General features: G+C 33.8%; 1 protein-coding gene across 2 annotated transcripts in view; it reads right to left on the bottom strand.

The window, feature by feature from the left end:
- CSRNP3 (cysteine and serine rich nuclear protein 3) overlaps positions 1 to 13,434 on the bottom strand; it is a 211,980-nt gene that overhangs the window by 179,269 nt on the left and 19,277 nt on the right. The gene's annotated exons all lie outside the window — the stretch shown is intronic.

Below are 13,434 nucleotides of genomic sequence, written 5' to 3'. Positions count from 1 at the left end.
TATGTGTGCATAAAAGAGACTTATTCAGGGAAGTCAATATTAAAGTATAGGATGTCTTTTGGACATGGGGCTCACAATTTTTTGAAAGAAACATCAACTTTTAAATATAAAATTAATTGCCCGGTTACTTAATCTTACAAAGAAAACAGAATTGCCGGTAGAATTGATCAGATTCCCAGGAAATGCATAAATTCTTACAGATGGTCCTGGGAACACAGCTAAACTGCAGACTATGTTAGTCAGTGTACTTTCATGTTCAGCTGCAGAAAATAGAAATCGATTCTAAAAAAAGAAAAACTGACATCCACTGATAGGAATAAAAGAGGGAGACCTTTACATAATTGGTTAGCTCAACTTCTAGTTAATCAAGCAGTCGATGGCACCTACCTTAAGTGTTATCATGGATATGTTCCTGCATGGAAACCATGCGATTTTTGTCCTGGAGAACAAGAATGCCCAAATAAGCTCTTGAATGGTTGCTAGGGCTGCCCTGACAAGTTTTATTCTCTTAAAAAATGTGGAACAAACCACAGGCTTTCTAACAATAATATGTCCGTATCTTTTCTGCCACAATAAGATGTTAGGAGTATCCCAAATAGTCCCCTGTAGAAAATGCTGAGCACCTAATAAGTATTTATACATGTTTAAGTACTTTCATTACGCCCCAGAAGCATTGCATGTTGTGGCAGACAGAAGGGGTATATAATCATGTAATTAGTCTGACCCCAAATTGGTCTGTTTGTAACAACATGGAGTACGTAATGCCAATGTCAAATATAAAGTGTAAATAAAGGAAAAAATGTATGATATCCATTCTGGATATCACATGAGGGAATTTTATCACAGAAGTCTCTTTGTAAATAGACATCACAATAGATGCCTTTATGATAAAGTGATTTTACCATAGGGTGAATACAGAGGAGCCCTAAATGAAGATTTTTTAAAAATATAATTAGAGAACTGCAGATTCAATGCTGTTCAAGAGAGAAATATTAGTGGCACGATGATGTAATAAAAGATGCTTAGGTTCTGGGGTACCAAAAAACAGAGGTTGCCATATTTTGGAAATTTCTAACCTCTGTGACTTTTAACAAATTACTTAACATCAGTCTCTTCATTTCTCATATGGGCATATGAACTCTGATTCTATACTATATAGTGAAAATAAGTAAAACATTTTACTTATTTTTATATCATGGGACTTACAACATATCCTCAATATATTAGTTCTTTTTATTAACCAGAAAATTAAAAAACGGAACAGAATGTGATAGAATATTTATAAATTTAATAAGCAATTGGCTATGAGTAATTTCCACTATTCGCTTACAAATAATTTTATTGCAGTGTTGTTTTGAAAAAATATTTAGTTTAGCTTTTTTTCATGTTTATGAACTACGAGATCAAAGTGAATTACTAATATGGGGTCCATTGTTATTGGTGGCCCAACACATTTTTCTTCCTCCTATTTTTTCTAGTAACATATTCCATGTCTCCTTTCTTGTTACCACTACAAGGGAGAAATGAATGAGACAGTCAATCAAAGGACCTCATCCACTGGTGACAATGTTTGATTCAGTGAAGGGTATGCGGCACAAGCTATGGTTGTCAGTCAGGTTCCAGTTTAGAAAATAGAGTCCATGCCGGGTGGTCTAATGATTCCTGTGTGAAGAAATTTCATACAAGGAAGTAGTTACAATGGTTTTGAGGGAGCTGAGACCCCAAATAAAAAAGGAAAAAGAAACTCAGATATTAGCAACAGTGGGTAGATGCCGCCACCCCTCAGACTGGAGGCCCAAAGGAAGAGGCGATGTAAGTCACCAGAGATCAAGAGTGGGTGCTGCCTTCTGGGAGCCGAATCCCTGAGGAGGTTGTTGCATGGGGGCTAGGAATATAAAAGTTGGGCCATTGCAACAAGGCCTGAATCATGAGAAGATGTGGCAGCCACTAGATATATCATCTGAGGCACGGATGGGTTGGTGAGAATATTCTGGTGTATCGCTTACCCCTGCCCTCCGTTTTCCCACCAAGGCATCTTATTTGTTGAACCCACCTGGAAGGGAGTAGGCATGGAAGTTGGGAAATGCAATTTGACAGAGATCCTATCTGAGCACAAATGGACACATACTTGACACATTAAAATAATCCTGGAGATCTAAACTTTTGGAGCTAGGGGTGGAAGAGATGCCTTCTTGTCTTCAAGAAGAGAGCAATATGTATGTCTATAAGTACACAGACATCTTCCGCAGATCATCTGGGGAACCCGTAATCCCATATACAGTAGGAGAAAATAAGTCCTTCCCACAGTGAAGAGAGATCCAAGTCATGGTGGACAGGGTAGGTATTGAGGGTATCATCTGAACCCCCAATCCATTTTGGCCTAATGTGACCTACTCCTGACTATCTCGATTACATGAGCTAGGATATCTCTGTTTTATCTAAGTTAGATAGTATAGGGCTTTCGTCATTTGCAATAAAAAGTCTTGACTAATATAACCATAATCATTAACTTTGACTATTTTAAAGAAATGCTAGGACAAATGCCATGTATTACCAGTAAAAGAAATGAAATTAAAGAATGCTTGTGGTTTTGTATTACCAGTAAGATAAATTAAATGAATGTGGTTATGTTGACAAGCCTTGTTGCCACAATACTGAATGAATTCTCTCCCTTTTATCTTAAATAAATAATTTAAATTAAAAAAACCTCCTGAAGTTAGAAAAGTAATTCCTCTCAGCCTTTTAAGATAGAGGAGCCAGTTGTATTCCTTGATTCATGTCTGGTAATCAGACAAAAAGAATGCAGATTAATGCCAGATGAAGGCTATCAAAACAAAAATTCACTACAAAGAAACAAAAATGTATCTGAAGTTCATCTGCAGCTATAGAATATGAGATGCTAAACACAGCAGTGCTGTTCTATTTTATCCTACCTCAATAATTGAAGATTTTTTTAAATAAAGTAAGTGAATAATTTATTGTTTAACCCATTTGCAAAAAAAAGGTACAGGAGGCCCAGTCAACTTCTGTATCTATTTGCCTCCTGAAACCTAATGTTTTGAGTTTTTTCTTCTTCCACTTCAAGCAATGCCTTTATCTTTTTATTATTCTCCAATTAAGTGGAAAATAGACAGAAATAAATGGGTTTTCCTTTATAGGACAGAAATCACTGGAAACCCAAAGTTGGTTAGTAGTTTTTGCTTGCTTGTTTTTTCGTTTTGACTTCCTAAAACTGAGAATCAGATCTTACTTGTCAAGAAACATTTTGTTTGAAGAATGAATTTATAACCCCAATCCCATAAAATTTACTTCCATTTAATGATGTACTTTCTCCAGGTTGAAGTTTTCTGGAAATGAGAGTTAATTTTTCTCCAATCCATACAATGTACTAGTTGACAATTATATTTTTTAGCATGGTTGCATGCTAAAACATGTCATGTCTATTAGTCTGAACTTCTCAAGTAGAGTATAAGTTCCTTAGGACAGAAACATCCTTTACAGTCTGCTCATATGCAGCAATACGTCTTCAGTGTGGTCTTTAACATGTGGTGTGCTCCATTAGTCCTTGCATAAATAGAATTTTAACAAACTCTTGCGATATGTAAAGAATTTGTATTTCTTCAGTCATGTGAGGGACCAAAAGCAGGGACATGAGAGTTTCAGCATTTTACAAAACTAATTTTAATGGTAATCAGCATAGTTGGTTAAACTTGATCAGAATCGCAATCTCTAGCACTTCCAGTGGTACCGTCATTTTATTCTAATTAATAATACTATAGATAAGAACTAAAGGACTGCTTGCATTTAATGCAGAATTTTTTAAATTAAAGATTTTGAAAACAGTTTTGTTACATGGCATGGAAGTGAAAAAATTATTTTTATTTTCTTGTAGAAAGTATAGCATACTATAGTGGTTAACAGTGCGGGCACTGGAGTTTGAGCCGGTTTTAAGTTTTTAACGCCAGCGTTTATAAGCTGTGTGGACTTAGATAAGCTACTTATCCCCTTTGCATCTCAGTTTCCTTATCTTTCACAAAAGAATAAACTCTGCTAGGACTACCATTCCTACTCACCTCATATGTTGTTTTGTGAGGATTAAATGATATGTTTCAAAAACATTCAGCATTAAAATGAAGCATCAGACACAAGAGGGTTATTGGTAGTGCTGTCTTGTATAACTTTCATCTTATTATCTCTTTTTTATGTGAATTTGAAATGTATTTTAAAAATGTATTTTAAGATAATCTTGAACATTTTTAAAGGTCTCTTAATGCACATACATTGCCAGATTAATTAGATACTCATGTGAAATTAAATAAATTAATTTACAATGAAATAGAGTCAAAGGCAATTATAGTTTTATATTACGAAGAATATTTTTCATTTTATCATATTAATAGGTCAAAATAGGATTACCTTGCTATGTACTATTAAGATTCTGATACAACTTTACATTCATTATTAATTAGAAAGAATTAATGGAAGAATATCTCCTTAACTTAGGACAAAGTATATCCTATGACTAAATTAAAGGTGAAATGGTGGAGGCATTTCCATTTTTAAAGCACTATACCCTTTCTAGTACCCAAAAAGCCTTTCAGAACATATAATTTACAAAATCCCATTCATAGTAGACACAACAATTGTTAAAAACTTAGCAGGGAATATGCATTGCAAAAAGAAAAACATAAAATTCTGCTGTGCATAAAATAATAGTTAAATACAAAAAGATATCTAATGTGTTGCCTAAATTAATCTACATATTTAATGTAATTCCAATGGCATAACAAGTTTGTTTATTAGCTTAAAAATAGTCTTCTAAAATTTAAATAATAATCATGTGAGATAATGTTAAACTTTAAGAGTATGGTAGTGTACTGTTTTTCTGTTAATAGTGGTGGGTTAGGAAAAATTGAGAACTCTCATCTGAGATAATGAAATCTACTACAAAGCCATAATATAACACTAACGTTGGTTTTAAAATAACCAGAGCATGTAATAAAAAGAAAACCACAAACAATGATCACACTATATGTGATAATTTAGCATAGGAACAGAATCACAAATAAATAACAAATAATATATTATTCAATATATGATTTTAGGAAAACAGGAAAATTATCTCTAAATTTCACACAATATGCCGATAAAATTTTCAAATGGACTAAAGATTTAAATACATATAGAAATTTATGAAAATCCTAGGAGCAATTATTTGTGTACAATTGATCTTGGCAGTAGAAGTTTGCCTAAACAGTTCCTAAAGCTAAATTCATAATATATTTGACAGTACAAATATATTTCACTAGCAAACATAGAGTTAGAAGAAAAATGACTAAATAGAAAAGATATTGTGTATGCATTCACCAAATAACTAATCCTTAATATTATAAAACAATGAAAAAGAAAATCACCATCATAATAAAAAACCTGGATAGGCAATTCACACACATACACACACACACATACACAAGGCAAAGGATTAAATACATAAATAATTAGCTTCCTAGAATTCAGAGAAATTCAAGTGCAAACATTGGTACATGTTTTCACTAATCATATTAATCTATGTATGTATGTGTGTGGGTCTGTAATGTGTGCATATATGAATGTATTTATACATACAGAGAGAGAGAGAGAGAGAGACAGGGGAAGAGAGAGAGAGGGAGCCGGTGGCAGGTTGGGGAGAGAGAGATTCAGACAGACAGAAGACAGAGAGAAAATACCTAACCAGTTTTGGTAAGGTGTTTGGTAAGGTGTTGAGGAAATATGCACTCACATATTAGAAGTGGGCATATACATTGGTAAAGTCTTCTGGAGGGCAATTAAAAACAATACCCTTTCAACTATGATTTCCACCTTTAGAGATTTGCTCTAAGATTACAAGTAAGTCATAAACAGCAATAATCATATTGGTGGAAAATTCTAGAAAACTATTATAATAACAAAATAGATCTAGTTAGGATAAAGCATATAAAAATAAATTGTGAAAATATATATAGATTTTTAAAAACACCCAGAATTCTACTACTTTTTGAATATTACCATCTATAGAAAATGTGTGTTTTTCTTTTTCCTTCTGGATCTTATTATACCACATATTTAAGATTTTATAAACATGATGAAATTAATATAATTTTGCAAACTTCTTTATAAATGTGAATATATTTTTATGTCAGTAGATACATTTATTCAGCTGTTTTTGTTGATTATATAATAATTAATTATGTGGATTTTCCAAAGATTATTCAACTAATTGCATAGTATGTAGGTTCTGTATACTTTTTCACCGTAAGAAAAAATACTGCAAAAATCATCCTCAAAGCTAAAACTTTTTTCTACATTTCAGCTTTTTAAAGAAACAAAGAAATATTAAATACGTTAGTTCTAAATATTAATGTTCTAATTTACTAATAAATGAGAATGCTGAATTCTGATTTAGTAACAAATTTAAAGGTTAATGAAACTATATGAGGAGTTTGGGAAGTTACCTAATTCAGACTGGCAATAGCTTATGCATAAATTGGAATCTTCATGAACATCTGATATGAAAACTTTTTTTCAATAAATCTGGACCTGTTGAAGGAGACCCTAATTGTATTTAACAATCTTAATAATTGCTATACAATTGGCCTATTTCAGTTGACTCACGTTATACTTAAGATGAAGAAAACATTTCATCAATTGAATCTTTTTTAGTAAAAAGTCATGAACATACCAATCAAAAATAAACATATTTAGCAACTAAAGTAAGGAGAATTAAATGAGATAATTTGTTTAAAGCATTGAGCACAATGCCTGCCAAATCATAAACTGCTCAATAACACTCGCTATTCTGATTACTCCCATTCAGCAATGTGGGGGAAATATAGGACAAAGGTCCTGCCATCAAGGAGCTTAAAATAATTGTAATTATAAATTTCAACCATTTCCATACTCTCACTACAAAGCTACTACAGAAGAGCTACTCTGTTGAAAATGATAATGTTAATGTAGACTGTGTTTATCCTTTTTGGACTCCATTCTTCAATTTTTCAATGAAACATTTGTTTATCAGACATTGAAGGGCATTTTAAAAACACATAACTTTTCTTATTAATGTTCATGAATTACTCAGTTAACTTAACTCCCTAGGTTTCCTTTTGCAGCCTCTCTAGCTTTATGCCTATTTATAAAAATCTAAGCCAAAAGTATGACATCTGTCTTATGTAACCATGATCTTAGCATAGCATTTCATTATAACTGATTAATGACCACTATAATGGGAAGCCTAATCATCAATTCTTTTGGCAAGTAAAGAGTTCTTGAAATATATATCTATAAATGTATATATATCCGGAATATGTACTAATCTCTCCAAGCCAAAATGATGGTTGTCATAGAAACAGCAAACAGCAGAAAGTCGGATCTGACAGAGCAAGAAGATAATGGACAGCATCTTTGGAGGAAATCATAAAATAGGACAGGCTATGTTGGAAAAATTATATATAATATTAATTTCCATGATTTCTTCCAAACCAAGGTTATCAAAGATGGAATTAAATACCCTAGCCTCTGATAAATTTAAAGTGTATACATTTTCAAAAATGTGGGAGTTGTAGGCATTAGAACAAATTTCAAGATCAAATATAAATAATGGCCAGGCATGGTGGCTCACGCCTGTAATCCTAGCACTTTGAGAGGCCTAGGTGGGAGGATTACCTGAGGTCAGGAGTTCAAGACCAGCCTGGCTAACAGTGAAACCCCGTCTATACTAAAAATACAAAAATTAGCCGGGCGTAGTGGCACATGCCTGTAATCCCAGCTACTCAGAAGGCTGAGGCAGGAGAATCACTTGAGCCCGGGAGGTGGAGGTTGCAGTCAGCCAAGAATGCAAGATTGTGCCACTGCACTTCAGCCTGAATGACAGAGGGAGACTCTGTCTCAAAATATATATATATATATACACGTGTGTGTGTGTGTGTGTGTATATATATATATGTATACATATATACATATACATATATACATATACGCATACACATATATGTATGTATACATATACATATATACATATGTATCTATTCCTTATTTATACGATTTGTAAGTAAAATATGTGCATTTTCCATCTCACATGATATTTCCACCAACATTATAATCCAATGGCATAAAAATATGTAACAGTTTACGTATTTTGCATATCTACATGACACAATTAATGGGACCCACCACAGACTGGGTCTCACCATGGAAATATCTAGTGCTTTTAGCACTCTATCTAGCAATCTTTACCAGCTTGCATGTTGCTTTTGAAAATTGTTTCAATTGAGTTTGAGTTTTTGGTGTTTTCTTTCCTGTTTTTTTTTTTGTTTTTTTTTTTTTTTTGGTGATGCTAAGACTGTTGCAGTTGTACATTAAGGATTGTAAAGAGACTTAAGAGTTCACTATATAAATCAAGTTTCATAAAATTTTATTCAAATATCTAGAACTGTAAATTATATAACTCAGTCTTTACTACTACTCCCTTATTATAATATTTGTGAGATGAAGGCAAATGCAGCAAACTGAGAGTCCATTGTAATTTTAACTCACTGCAAATAGTTTTCTATCTGAAAATTAAATGTCATTAAAAAGATGTTTTTCCAAGTTTTTATGTGCTGGTTTTTGGTTGAAAAGCAAGTTATCTTTTTGGTTTTGTTATATTTATTCTGATTGCTCTTTCTTCCTTACATTTAAAAACTATGCTTTTAACCTTAGTCCAGTTCTCAATGGAATTCAGTATTTTTGAGACTTACTTAACTATTCTAGTTCCTGCAAGATCACTGTAGCCGAACATGTAAAACATATGGTACAATAATTCTGTGGCCCTAAAACATTCCCAGCGTATTTACAAATTCCTTAAACAAAAAAGAAGGATTTCTTTTTATATACAAACATGCACTTCCCAGAGTGAAAGGATTAAATATTATTGCAGCCTATTTAGAAATCGCACCAACTGTCTCTCTCTCTTTTTTTCTTTTAAGCAGAACCATGTTTAATTCCTTCCTGCATTCACTTGCACACAAATACTCTTCCCCCAAGCTGTCAGAAAGCATCAGACTGCCTGATCTGCAAAGTGAATTCCAAAATCTTTTGAGAAACACAAAGACATTTGCTTCAGGCGCAGATTTCATCATCACCATCATAAACAGCAAGTATAAAGCAAGTCAATCTCTGGTATTCAAACCAAAGCTAGAAGATGATGGTACTTTGAAGATGGTTAGTAGAATTTTAATTACCTAAATTTGTTTGGATGCATTTTTCAAGCCATGATATTTTACAGTTGGGCAATCATTTATTTATTGCCTGTGACCACTCCTAGATGGACCCAAAGTAAGGATGTGATTCTCTAACAAGAGATTTATAAAATACGAACACTGTAAGATTTATTTGTAAATAAATTACACTGTCAGATGAAAATGTTTTGATCACTAATGTGAAGATGGTATCTTTAATATTTAATAGCAACTCTAATTCTTGTGCTCTTTATGAAATGTAGCTACAGTATCAATTCCACCTATGAACATCCTGAGTAAATAATAGATGTGGGAAATTTGGAGGTTTTCTATGATGTATTTTTGATCTCACGCTAATAAAGCCATATCCTTCAAACGATGTGAGCGATAGCACCATTAACATCACCAAGACTAACTTTATATTTAGTTTTTCATGACAGCTACTTGAGAGTTAAAACCACAGTGATTGTTGTTTTTCTAGATTCATTGTTATAGATAAATAAAATTTTATTTGAAGTTTGGTCCAATTGTGCTTTTGAGTTTAAAGCCAAATTTAAATGAAGTTTGCTGGGAATTAAAACAAACAAGTAAATATAAAATCCAACTCTGTCCCTAGCCAGTAAAGTTGAATATAATTACTCCATTTAGTCAGAAGCTGTGACTAAGTGAGTCAAATTGAAATGCAGGGTAAGTGGGTTTCTGAATTCTTGAATTATTGAACAAGTAATGCAAGATCCTGGAGTTCAAGAGATAGAAAGATATTATCTTTTTTTCAGGGAGTCCAGGCATCCATCTGGCAAAAGTGGAATATACAAAGGTTTTACCTTTAAAGTAAATGAACTAACCCTTGATTTGTTAGCTGCTGTTAAAGATTCACACTGCATACTTCATTTCACCTACTTTTCATTGTAACATTTTCACGTTATCACAAGCAGCATTATGTCACCAAGACAAACCGATTTCCTTCATGTAAATGTAAAACAACATGTTTGCTGTAAGATATTTCCATCAATGTCAGTGACATACAAGGAAAGTCTCAACAATCTGCCCTGTCACTTACTTACAGAAAGGGGAAGTAAAATGTTCTTTCACACTCAAATTGAATTCTCTGCCCACTATTTCATTTAGCTCATTGAATTTGTTCATAAACTCATCACTAGCACTGCCCTAAAGCCAAAAAAAGGCAATAAGAAATGAGAAGCCAGTTACATTTACCAAAAGATAGATTCATTCTATTTATAAGAGATGCTGGCATATAAGATACAGCCATATCTTTGACTTGATTTGTGTCCCTCTACTTAGTAGCCAGGCTTGTAACTGAACCATCAGAGAGCTGTGCGGTCTGGTAGAGAGGTAGACTCTAGGGATCTACATTAAAGTCCTCTGCCACCAGCTCACATTTTGATTCTTGTCAAATTACTCTTCCTAGACCTTAGTCTCCACATCTGCAAAATAAGGGAGTCACCCTAGACACTCTCAAAGGTCCTACTAGTTCTCATAGTCTTTGAATTAAAATGAGGTTTGACTCTTTACTGTTAGTTTTTGTCTCAGTTATATAGACAGCATTCGATCTTCTTAAAAACACTAACATGGGTTTTCTTCTTCAATTTTCCGAACTTTATAAAATAATTAATAAAGATTTGTCTTTGTGATCAGGCTAAGAGTAACCCATAGTGATAGTCTCCCGTAGGTCATATTGCCATTTATTCTTTATCCTTCCTCCCCACTGTTTATCTCAAGTCATGGTTCTGATTACACACTCAGTTACAAGTTGTTCAATGATGCCTATCACCATTCCCTTCCAGAGGAGTATCAACAAACGTTTCCTTCAAAACTCTTGAAAATTCACAAAGAAAAGTACATCAACAGCACTACAGGGGGGAAAAAAACTCATCAAACTTTGCAGCTGCCTTCTTCAATAGCTTAAGTATTCTCCTCTGACCACAGTGGATATGTATGTGTTTTCTCCTTTCCAGACTAGAGTAATGGTGGTGGAGTGGAGCAGTTAAAACCACACGTCAAAATAGTTATTAAAAAATAAAACCACTCTCCACTATACTGTTAACCTTCCAGGAAACTGTTCAGGTGCTCAGAACAACTGCCTGACCTATAATTTTTCAAACCTCCCTAAACCACCAGAACATCACTTTCATCTGGAAAGCATCTTGAGCCATAATTGTAAGGCTTGATGGTGTTTAAATGAACATTGTAGGTACTTTGTGAACTTACAAGCTATAGAAATCAATAAGTGTCTTGCATAGAGAAGTCCTGCAATTGATTTTTCCAGGAGAGAGCCAATTTGTAACTTTAGGAAAGTCATAGACACCTAGGAGGTTGTAAGCATGCTGGCGATTTAAAAAAAAAAAAATCACAGGGTTGTGGAAAACACTGCACTGCACTGCTAGATGAGGAAGCATCTCAAAGATATAGGGTTTTAAACTAATGATGATTTTTAGGAGTGGCTAAAGGAAAAAAAAGATTGAGAAATAGTAGGTAGCTCCTGCAGTGCTCTAGGATTTGAAAAAGAAGAGCTCTCCCAAGTACACAGAAAGGGTATGAATAGTTTGCTCCCAAGGGTCTTGAATGTAAATATGTACTATTGCTTGTCTAAGGGTAAGAATATCCAGTGGACTCATTCTCTCCAGCTTTTAAGATTTGTCAGAAAATAATTCATTCACTCAATAAAAAACTGCAAGCATCATCCAGTGCTCAGTACTCTTCTAGGCGTTTTAGGTAATGGCTCAGTAGGAAAGGCAGTATCAGTGCCATCTACAAGGTTACAGTCACTTGGAGGGAGGTGTGAAAAGGCTTTAGATAAATCCCAAACAAAACCTATCTTCTGAAATTCTACTCTCTGGCCATAACTTTTCCACGTAACTGGAGAATCATATCCTCAGAACAGCTCTTGTATTTTCCCTTCTTGCAAGTGTTTTTATCTCCTCCTCACTTTTTTAATACCTTCTAAAAGTTCCAAATAAAATAGGTTCTACTGCAGTCAAGAGATAAACATTTTTATTCAAAATTATTCTAACGGTGATGGAGAATTATGAATACCAAATAAAATTTTGAATCCTGGGGGAGAGGGAGGAGGATTAAAAATAGGATCTTGGGTCACAGAACTACATGGGATGAACTTTAGTGTAATTTTTTAAAAATTATACTTTAAGTTCTGGGGTACATGTGTACAACGTGCAGGTTTGTTACATAGGTATACATGTGCCATATCGGCTTGCTACACCCATTAAGGCTGTTTTGGTGAGTTTAAACTCCCCAAATACAAATACCCCAGAAAAATAATGCTAGAAAAAAACTATTGTGAAAACAGCCTCTCTTGAATGATACTCTTTTATGTTGAATAATTTTTACCTTTACTTTGGAATACAAAGTTAAAAGGAAGTTTACACCTATCATCTCATGAGGGGTGGGTGAAGGTAAGGGGCTTTCACTTCATTTAGTTTTGCTTTGCATGTTAACTCTTCTAAAATATAACTTTGAGATTCCTTTTCCCTTAATAATTGAGGCTGAATAAGCACAGAGCTGTTGGAAAAGGATCACCTATTTCACAACCTTCATATGTGCATCTTTTACAAGGATTGCCATTTGAAAATGAGTAGACTTTTAAGTTAGAACATATCATACTAAGCTAGATGGTATTATTCACATGAACTGCTTGGGAGAAGTATATACGTGAAGAAAGCTGCCCTTACTCAAGAGCATGAACTTGGCCTTGAGTCTGAGTTTTAACTGTGTCCAAACAACTACAGGATCTCAAGGCTTTCAAGGCCTTGATTTCACATAAGCAATCTTTTAAAAAAGAAACATCATTTTCTCATCTAGGAAGTAAATGTGTTACACTCAGCACTGTAAATATTCTGTAACTCATTGACCAATCTATAGACGTTCAAAATGGCTTAACTGATTAGATTTCAAAAGATAGATTTATTTCAGCAAGCTGAAGACACTCATTAAATTATTTCCAGTTGCTGTCTGCTTACCTCCGATTGGACTCATTTCTGCCTCCTACATACTCACTCCTTAGAAATGAGAAGAAGTATACTGCTGAAGTTTAATTAACCAAAATTATGTCATGTTTTACAAATATTTTGATATGAGGAAGAATTTAAGAGCAGATACAAGCCAGTGAATTAAGCTAAAGCCCCCAAGAGTGGCCCATGCAACA

The sequence above is a fragment of the Gorilla gorilla genome, chromosome 11, assembly GCF_029281585.2.
Source record: "Gorilla gorilla gorilla isolate KB3781 chromosome 11, NHGRI_mGorGor1-v2.1_pri, whole genome shotgun sequence".
NCBI classification, from domain to species: domain Eukaryota; kingdom Metazoa; phylum Chordata; class Mammalia; order Primates; family Hominidae; genus Gorilla; species Gorilla gorilla.
The sequence above is the reverse complement of the archived record's forward strand: the minus strand, read 5'-3'. Positions and strand labels throughout refer to the sequence as shown.